General features: G+C 35.9%; 1 protein-coding gene across 4 annotated transcripts in view; it reads right to left on the reverse strand.

Annotated features, from left to right (window-relative positions):
• Positions 1 to 8828, reverse strand: part of LOC129770865 (neurogenic protein mastermind) — a 319388-nt gene extending 310560 nt beyond the window's left edge. For 2 of the 4 annotated variants that reach the window (XM_055774012.1, XM_055774007.1), the window contains exon 1: positions 8678 to 8828. The gene's annotated coding sequence lies outside the window, so the exon portion shown is untranslated. Of the gene's footprint in view, positions 1 to 8266; positions 8650 to 8677 lie in introns of those variants that run through there. The other 2 variants (XM_055774010.1, XM_055774008.1) reach the window with 1 other exon arrangement.
• Positions 8829 to 10248: the final 1420 nt, after the last annotated feature.

Genomic DNA, 10248 nt, shown 5'->3' on the forward strand with positions numbered 1-10248 from the left:
ATTAAATGTAATTTACTGAACAACATGTCACAAGCTGGATGGGAAGAAATTTTCTTCTTTTTATAAAAAAAAACCCCGACATTACCCACCCGTCTTTTTTTTATGCTACATATTACAATCCCGGTTTAAATTGATAAAAACTAGAAGCATTTCCATTTTCCCATACATTTGTCATTTGTGAGCTTCCCCACCCATGCCGTCAATAACGAGCAACTTACCGACGATCAACGAAGAGGAATGAATAGTCTCCGTGAACAAAGAAGAGAAAAAGAAGAAGAACGAAGGGGAATATTTGCCTAGAGCATAAATATTGGATCTCGCTGAGGCAAACTTTTAGTATCTTTCTGGATACAAAGCAATGAGCATCGCTTGTTCTTACTTAATTACCATTAAGGTTCTAAACTATACAATTGTGTGAGGAATCATCAAACTAGGCTATCATCGGTTTACCAAGAAAATAATTGTTCAGGAATTTTGTGTGTGATTTGGTTTCGCATGACATTAACAAAACTATCTCCACCGAGGATGACAGCTAAGCTAATCGAGACTGGAAATATTATTGTAGTTCTACGTCAACAATGTGGTCGTGTCTTGGACACAACCTCCTGTAATTTTCTTAGAGTCAAGGTTCAAGTCAGACTACTTAGCAGCTCTAGAAACTAAACCAGCGCTAAATAATTCTCATAGAGTACATGAAAATACCTTGCGATGATTCTACTAACAGTGATAGCGCATTGCCGTCTTCAGCATCCACTAACAAAGGAATTAAAACTAGATGAATATCGATTATTATTCAAATATATTTCGATTCGGTCTAAATCACTATGGTGTTCTGTTAACCCAAATTGGCACAATTGATCAGAGTAATATTTTTAGAAAAATGCTCCCCTGGAGCTTGCATACATTAGGAAGTCCAGCGGGATCGCTTGTTAACCTCTGAAGCTGAACATTTAGTATATATTCATCAAGTATTTTTTATGACAAGTTATCGATGAAATCATCCCAATGTTCTCACTAATTAAACTTTGATTTTATAGATTAGAAGTAGACGGATGATATTTTTTTTAAAATTTTTAATTTAGTTAATTTAATTTAGTTAATAAAACATTCTTAAATTTCTTCCTACATTCGATATTCGGCCGAAAAGTGAAAATTGACCGGATGACGAACGATTACAGGTTAATCGCCTCAGCTATCTCACTATTCCGCTGGATACTTCGATCCTAGAGAACATTCTTTCACTTTAAAGCAAGCGAGAAATTAACTCTGGCAAGCTTTAGCAATTGTAGATTTGGCCATTAAATTATGGATAGTGATTGAGTTCGATTCGAAATGTCTTGAAGCAATTATTTTGACGTGGGACTACGTCTAACCGGAATATATGGAGGGTAAAATGAAAACCTAAACACAGAACATGCAGGAAAAAATGAAAGATTTCGAATGCTTATAGCTCGAACATTTCGTACTGGATAGGAGAGATGTTTGCATCACTTGATAGGGAATATTTCTACGCATCTATCGCAACTAACAAAATGTTGTTTTTCATTAGATAAACAATTGAATAACTGTAAAATATTAGGCGTTATCTAAACGCCCTAACTGCATCGTTTTGATTGGCCCGATTTACGGTTTCCCTAACACAGCCATCAAAACCAAGCAGCCTTGGGGAAATCGGCATTGCAAATACATGAAAGTAGGGGGACTTTTGTTCTCATCGAAAAATGTTCCCTAACACAGACTTTAAAACCAAGCAGCGAAATCGGCATTGCAAACACACGAAAGAGCCTAGAGGCGAGTGAACTGAAAAGTTTAAACCCTCTTAAAGCCAAAAAGAAGAAAAAGAACACACGAAAGTAGGGGGAGCTTTTGTTCCCACCGAAATGTGTTCCCTAATAGAGATTTCTAAACCAAGGTGCCTGGAGAAATCGGTATTTCAAATTCATGCAAGTCGGAGGTATTTTTGTTCCGACTGGAATGTGTTTCCCTAACACAGACTTCAAATCCATGAAGAGTGGGGAAATCGGCATTGCGAATTCATACAAATCGGGGGTATTTTTGTTCCGATTGAAATGTGTTTCCCTAACACAGACTTCAAAACCGAGGTTCTGGGGAAATCGGCTCTGCAAATAAATGCAAACTTGCCTTTGTGCAGAGTGGAATATGTCTGTCCTAACATGATCTTCTAAACTTAGGAACCTGGGAAAATCGTGCAGCCACTAGAAGCGAATGAACTTCCCAGTTTCAAACAAATTCGAGATTCGAGAAGAATGTACACTTTTGGGATGTAAACTTCAGAGGGAAATGTAAAATAAAATAATCGTTTGATATTTTTTTTTGTCTTTATTGGAAAGATTTTCAGCCTTAGGCTGGTTCATCAAACGTTTGATAATTCTTCCGTACATATATTTTGTTCTAGTCATCATACCAAACGTAAAAGGTCCGTCATTAAATTTACTTGTAACGAAGAACAATCAATCACAATAAATGAATTGACTTTACACGGCATTTGTTCATTTTTTTCACTCACAGAGCAAATATATTGAACTCAATTGAATTTGGAAACTGTTTCATTCAATCAAGAATTTAATCAATACAAACGAATGATTGCTAAGCTAAGGTAGTTCCACGTCAGCCTTGCGGTTATATCATAGATATAACCCACTCATTTTTTTTAGATTTTCATTTCTAATATTGATTCGTCCTAAAATTATAAGATTTTTTCTTGATTTACTGTTACGTTCAGAAGTTAGCGTCGCAGATTGAGAAATACTATTCTTCCATCAATGATATAGTTATTGAAAAAATATTTTTATTGGAACTTAATTTCTCTGTCAAACATAAATCTACGAATTTGAATGATGAGAGTACTTGATGGCTCATATAACCGTCATCAGCCCGGGACAGTCAACGGCCTATCTTATAACTTCCCAAATGACCATTCTCTGCGCCTCCTGGGAGTTTTTTTTAGTTTTCATTAAATTGACATTTTCTAAGGGTAAATGCGAATGAGTTAAGCATATGATGTAGTTTGGTTACGCAAAATGTGTACGTGTACCACACAATTTAACAGAAAACATTCAATAGATCGCAGATGAACTGCCTTTCACTTAATAAACGCAACGAAAACGCAAACAAACATGTTATTGAAACGAAAAAATGCTTACAACTGAATAAATGCGTATGCGAATAAATGCGATTTTTATTATTTTTATTTAGTTAATTCATTCAATGTAAGGATGTAATCCAAATTGGCCCCCAATCTTTTTCGATAACATCACTAAATTTCAGCTGGTATTTGGGCATGATCTAATTTTCAATAAAGTTTTAGCCGGTCAAGAATTCGAGGATCACGCAGACCCACAAGAAATAGTCCAGCATCTTCATATTGCACGATATGAGACATCAAATGATGTCAACATATCACGGGCGAAACTTTCAGCCGTTGGCAGATACTTTTCCAAATTCGATACAGTGAAAGACTTCGTCAATCTATCGAATGTAGCCACAATAGTATGTGGAAAAAGCAGTATGTGTTGTTGTTTACAGAAATGAGCCAGTAGAATTTTGCATTGAAAGGGAATTCTATAACGGATGGTTCACAATATTCTAAAATAATGTTTCCAGGAGCATAGTGGAAGCTGACCCTTCGCAAACGAACCAGTTTATGAAATTTCGAATTGCTACAGCATTAGATAAAGTTTTAAAACGTATCGATAAGCCGTTTCGGTGTCAAAAGTCTACAAAATATCTTGTTTGTAGTTTTGTTTATTTTCATTATCTGAAAAATTTTGTTTTCGAAACAACTTACGGCATGTATTTGAAAAAAATCGTGCGATAACCATAGGTGTTCTTGGCGGTGTTCAAACTAATCTAAACCCAATGAGGTACATATGAGTATACTTGAAATGGTAAACAAAATATGATGTCGTCATTATTTGCGTTCAATTTGGAATGTATACAGAAGAAACAAAACAATGTTTAATAACTCATGGTTTCAAGACATTATGAACAGAGTTGTTCATGTTATCTTGTAAAAGATTGTTTTCTGATACGGGACAATTGTATTGTGACTTATTTCCACCATTTGAGGGGTGAAAAGGTCCTTAGAACAGTCATATTTTTAGTCCTCTGGAATAACAGCATTCTAAATGAAATGTTGCTCAATTGTAGCTTGTTTTCTCAAATCACATATACCGATATTGTAAGCCTTGAATATATCGTCTAGTAAACGCAAACAACAAACTTGTTTGTTTCTATGAAGGTGAGAGAGTAAAAGACACACAAAAATATCAATTTTATTCATCTTATTTCACATGATTCTACAAATATCCAAAGTCAAATTGTACTCATATTCAGCGGGAACTGCAAAAAAAATTCTGTTTTTAATTGATGAGAATCTCACTGGAAATAGCGTTTTTATATGGATGTGGAAGGCAATGGAATGTAAACACAAATATTGACGTCGCGATTCGAGAAGTAGCTATGGCAGCGCATGCTATCACGCCCACTACGCTCGCAAACTCTACACTCTGCTCAACCTATAATGCCTGCTCATGGATCTAAACCATAACCTAAGACAATCGGATACATATGATATTCATAGTAATAAAACTCATTGATATCCAACGTTCAGTAATTTCGACATGAAACATGCAATGTTTAGTGTTGTTTTCATTCAGTCTTATAATTTTCTAGTACACATCTCTTATCAAAATAATGTAGCTTCATATAGTACAATACTGACTTATATGACCAATCGAATTCGAATATTTCTACATAAAGGTGAAAATAAATTGACTATTTTAGGTACAATGGAGTGAAAACGTGATTTTTAAAGATTCTGATTAAAGGCTCATCGAAAATTGTTTAAAATTATATTGCAGCAAAATGAAAAAAAAAGAGAGGAAATGGGTGAATAAATTGTAGATCAGTTAAAGAGCTTTAATTTGGTTGACAAAATAATGAATCATGCATTTTTGTGAAAACACTTTCAAAACAATTAAAGTTCAGGTTTTTACAAAATGTTACATAAATTTACTAATTTAGATGTTTCACAACCGTATCCCTTACTGAATTTCCTCATCTTTCAAACGGAAGCAACATAATCGGCCAAATAAATATAAGGCAAAATACCCTCAAATAAAAACAAAAGCTCGATAACTGTCATTGGTAAAATTCGAACATATACCTAGAAAAATACTACTGAAAGATTCCAAATTAAAAAAGAATAAAAATTCCAATAAATTCTTTTATATTTAAAAAACAGAAAAAATATATGTATACAAAACAATAAAAATGTTGTTTTCGATTTGGTTTTATGCAGGATTTTATTATATACACTGAAGGAAAAAATGGAAACTATATACTGAGGCTCTGTATCTGAGCCAAACTATACACTGAGAGAAATAATCAGTGAATATAACGAATTTTATGGCAAATGCTACCAATCTATAGCCATTTTCTTCTGTACGTAATGGTATATCGTACGAAGAGAATTTTCGTGCGATTGATAATATTTACAAAAAAATATATACAGTTTACCAACGTTTACATTACCAAAGCTATTGGATAGTTTTCTATCATTAATTTTTCTAAGTGTAGTTCTAATCCATTACCGGCCAGACTGTTAAAATTATCAAAGTAATTGTTCGAATTTCCAAACATCTTCACAGACCAACTGGGTTATTAGAGCTAATAAGAACTTTCAGGCTTGAACCGATTTCGATAGATATCAGTAGTGATGAAACGGATAATTTCTCATTAACAAAAGATAAATAAATTTTTTTGACGTAGGATTACGTCTTTCGGGAACATATTGGGGTACAAATTGAAAAACGAAAATCGAGCACATCGCGAAAGTTGTCCAATTTCAAACGCTTATTGCTTAGTCGTTTCATGATGGATTGATGAAATTTTTGCGTCAATCAATTTCGACACTTCATAACAATTTTTTATATTGAAGAAAATAATGTATGTCATGTAACTAACTATCGAACTATTGAAAAATCTCAACCCCTATCCTAACGGAAATACCCACTTCTGATTGGTCGAAATTGACGACACATGCGGCGGGTCCCCAACAGAGGCATCAAAACCAAGCTGCCTGGGGGAAATCGGCATTGCAAATACATGAAAGTAGAGGGAGCTTTTGTTCCTACCGAAACGTATTTCGTAACAGAGACATCGAAACCAAGCTGCCTTGAGGAAATCGGCATTGCAAATACATGAAAGTAGGGCGAACTTTTGTTCTTCCCAGATGTGTTCCCTAACAGAGACATCAAAACCAAGGTGCACGAGGGAAATCAGCATTGCAAATATATGCAAGTCGGGAGCATTTTTATATTGTAAGTAAGGTGAGTGATACGATTAATTCTAGCAAATAAAATAAAAATTTGGAACATTAATGTTGGTTGCTTCGTGAAAAATTTCATATCTTTCACCGATTACCGTGCATTGCGAAAAATTAAGCACAAGTGTAAGTGTAAAATTGTATATGGTAGCAGTAGTGTTAAAAATGACTTGATATATATAACGATTTATTTCATTTTTCATAAATAAAAACCAAGGTGTGTTGCCGCTCGAGAACGGGTCGTTTGGTTTAAGCTGTCTGTTTTGTTGTATTCATTTTCACTCAAGGAAAGTTTATACGGCGAGAAAAATTGGAAAGTGAAAAAAATATTAGAAAAAGTGATTTCCCATATGCTCTACATATAGTATTAGGTGCTGTTAGTCCAAATAAATTTCGCATTGAGTTGAGAAAACACTCAGAAAGTAAAAGTTATAAAAGAAAATTACCTTCTCCATTTCAAATATGTTTTCTCTACATTAAAGTAACATGTTTTTACTGATGAGAAAAATTTATAATTGTGTTCGGTATTGGTAATTATCATATATTAAATTGGTAAGTTTTTTTTTCTTTATTTCATCCATACATAACATATGAGGCATCTCGTCTAAGATCAAAGAGGGCGGTTTTCATCATATATCGTTCCACTTCGATATATTTTATCTGACACGCACCATCCAACGACTGTTTACCATCCTTATGTCATCATCACTCGGTAAACACTGGTGGAGTGAACAAACAATATCCAACCACCAAACAAAACGGCCCTTTTCTGGGCCACCAAATCATTATCAGAGAGTTTAACTATGTAATTCTTCAGACATATCCAAAACCAACAGATAGCCTAACGGAATCCTACGTCAACTATGCGGTCGTGTCTCGGACACAACCTCCTGTGACTTTTTAAATTAAATTAATATTAACCCATACCATTAATTTTTTAACCGACCGATTACGCTTTGCTTTGTACTCCAGGCCAGCTTCAGAGAACAGTCTTTCTTTGTAAACAATGTTATCATCCTCGAAAACAGTTCTATATTTTCTAACATTTAATGGTAATAAATGATTGATGTTCTTTGCCTATTTAAATTCATAGCACGTACTGTAGCTCGACTAGTATTAAAATTATTTCAATATATCCACAAACTCTATTGAGGGATATTCATTCTATACCGAAAATTGAATCATAGTTCATTATTTTTATGTAAAGATGTGTTTATTACTCCCTAAAATGTAATGTTTTATTAGCTACATGCACACATGCAGTTTCTCCCAGTTTCGTATTCGCAAATACAGAGCCGAATATCCGGCCTCGAAGCTTGCTGGATATCCGGTATCAGGCCAAACTACTATTCGTTTCATCACTAGATATCAGTCATATACCATTTCTAAACTAAGTACTGCAGTCCGTGAGACAAAATTGGCGATTTCATCTCTTTCATGTCTTTTCGACTGTTTTGTCAAAATTATATTTGAATCATGCAGCCTTAGTCAAATATTGACATGTTAAAACTGTAAAAATATGTTATTAGTCATTATTTTAAAGATAACACTGTTGACGAAAATAAATTCTACCGTCTCATACTCATTTTTTAGTTTGTAATTCATGCTAAATATTTGAGACTTTACAAAAATATTTGGATGATTCCGAAACAAAAAGTTGGCACCATTGCCGAATGATAGCACCATTCCAATGGAGAGCGTGTTTGCGGCACAATCAGTTCCTTGTCTCTGGCAAGCACGAAACACAAAACGGTATCTGTGATCACCCTCTCTCGGAGTCCGCCCAATGAATTCATGCCTAGCGCAACCAGTGATAAATGACCATATTTTTACGACTTCTTCGATCTCCGAGGAATGGAACGCCTTGTTCGAAGAATCAACATCATTAGCACGGGCCGCGATCCTCATCGCAGTTACCTTGTGTATTTTCGCCTTCTCACTCTCTTCTTCGCTCTCGATCGCTCCCGTTAACGCAAGGCAAACAGAACACGCACACCATCAAAACATCACTAGCCGACGACTCCGACTCAACCGGGGTGGATAGGTCACAACTTCGGGAAGGATTGTACAACGATTGTACACACAAGTTTCTCATTCTTAATTCTGTTACACTCTTCTTTCCGCCACAGCTCGTTCGTTCTGTGGCCTCTCCACTGACGGAGCGGAACTGTCAATTAGCGCCACTACCGTCAACCACTAAACACTAAACACTAAACAAATCGCTTCTTCTGCTAATCGATCTCCGGTTTTTGGCTATTCTCGCGAAAACAAATATCACAACAATCAAAATTGCATCCACACAAAAAATGAGAGATTAAATCAACGCACCATTTGAATTCTAACAAACACTAGCCATTACACGAATTGACAAAACAAACGAAGGATTCCAGATTTCCCTGGTAGCAACAGTTTTCCGTTCGGACTAATTTCACGCTCACGTCGAATCACAATCACAGTGTACACCGCTCCGTGCGCTCAGAATGGTACAAAACAACTACCGACCTGATAGCTGGGCCGATACAACACACCGCGCTGACCCTCGCGACGATTGGTGTTTACCCATACACGGCCGCAAGTTGCGGAAGTGTGCATGGGTGCGGGTAACAGTTTATCATCGTCTGCAGTACATGAATTCATGCGGAGCTACACGGTAATTCTGGAACTCGGCAAAATGTCATACGTTGTTATATTTTAATGCATTCCTTTAAAAGATAAAGCGTGAATCAGGGTTTCACTTAGAAAACCATGTTTCAAATTTCACAAAATGATATTTATCAAATAAATCATACTAATTTTTTTCAGTGTGTCGTCGTTTTGCCAGATACAAACCGAGCAAATTGTTGGCATCACAAAATTTACACGAATGTGTACGTGATGTAAGCTGGTTCATTCATAATTATCATCGGAGCTTCTTCTTTCTTCGCAAGTCGTTTGTCATCTGACAGATGGGAAGCGTTGGCAAACGCTTCACGGTGATGTGTCAAAGTTTCGCTGATGTCGAAATCAAGGTGGCTATATAATATGTATATCAGGTGAAACAATCATATGATATGTGCTTTCAGCCATATTGGAATTGCTGTCGGTATTGTTTACAAACAGCATCGTTTGCCGGCTGTCACCCACGGAATACATCGATTGAGATTTACCACAATCCATTTCGGAGTCTAAGCTCGTTTTCTGTTTCTGATTTATCGATTTTGTAGCAAGTGATCTTCAGAGAAAAGTGTTTTGTTGAAAATCATACCGAGAATGGTGGCAAAGTTTCGTCCCGTTGCGGTTCGGCATGGTGAATCTGAATCTACAGAACCAGAAAAATCTTATGTGGTTGGTTTTATGCTAACGAGGGTAAAATGTTGAATCAAGAAGAATATGAATTGTGATGTAATTTTATTTTACGTCTTTAGGAAAGCAGAATCCCTAGCTGCCGGTATGGGGTCAAACAGGCATCCCCATAGAGAAAACTAGGTGTTTGATTGAACGCAACTGTGGTGAATCAACCGGTTTAAACAAGTTGGAGTTGCGGAAAAATACGATGAAGAGCAGTTCTTTATTCGGCGTCGTAGTTTTGAAGTACCACCATCGTACAAGGAACCGAATCCTGTATTTTACGTATTTTACGACGCAATCATTAAAGACACGCTACAGAAGGATCGCTAAACGGATAACTTGCCAATGGCGGAATTCTTCAAGCTGACAATGAAACGTATTCTATCCTATTGAAACGAGGGTATCATTCGAAAACTGAAGTCAGGAAAATCATCATCTTATAGCGAATTCGTTTTTAAAACTGAGTCAGTGCCAAACTGACTCTGTAATAAAAAAACAGGAAGTGGGTTATATCTATGGTATAACCGCAAGGGTGACGTAGGACTATCGTTGATTTAGAGATCATTTGTATG

Source organism: Toxorhynchites rutilus, chromosome 2 (assembly GCF_029784135.1).
Source record: "Toxorhynchites rutilus septentrionalis strain SRP chromosome 2, ASM2978413v1, whole genome shotgun sequence".
NCBI lineage: Eukaryota > Metazoa > Arthropoda > Insecta > Diptera > Culicidae > Toxorhynchites > Toxorhynchites rutilus.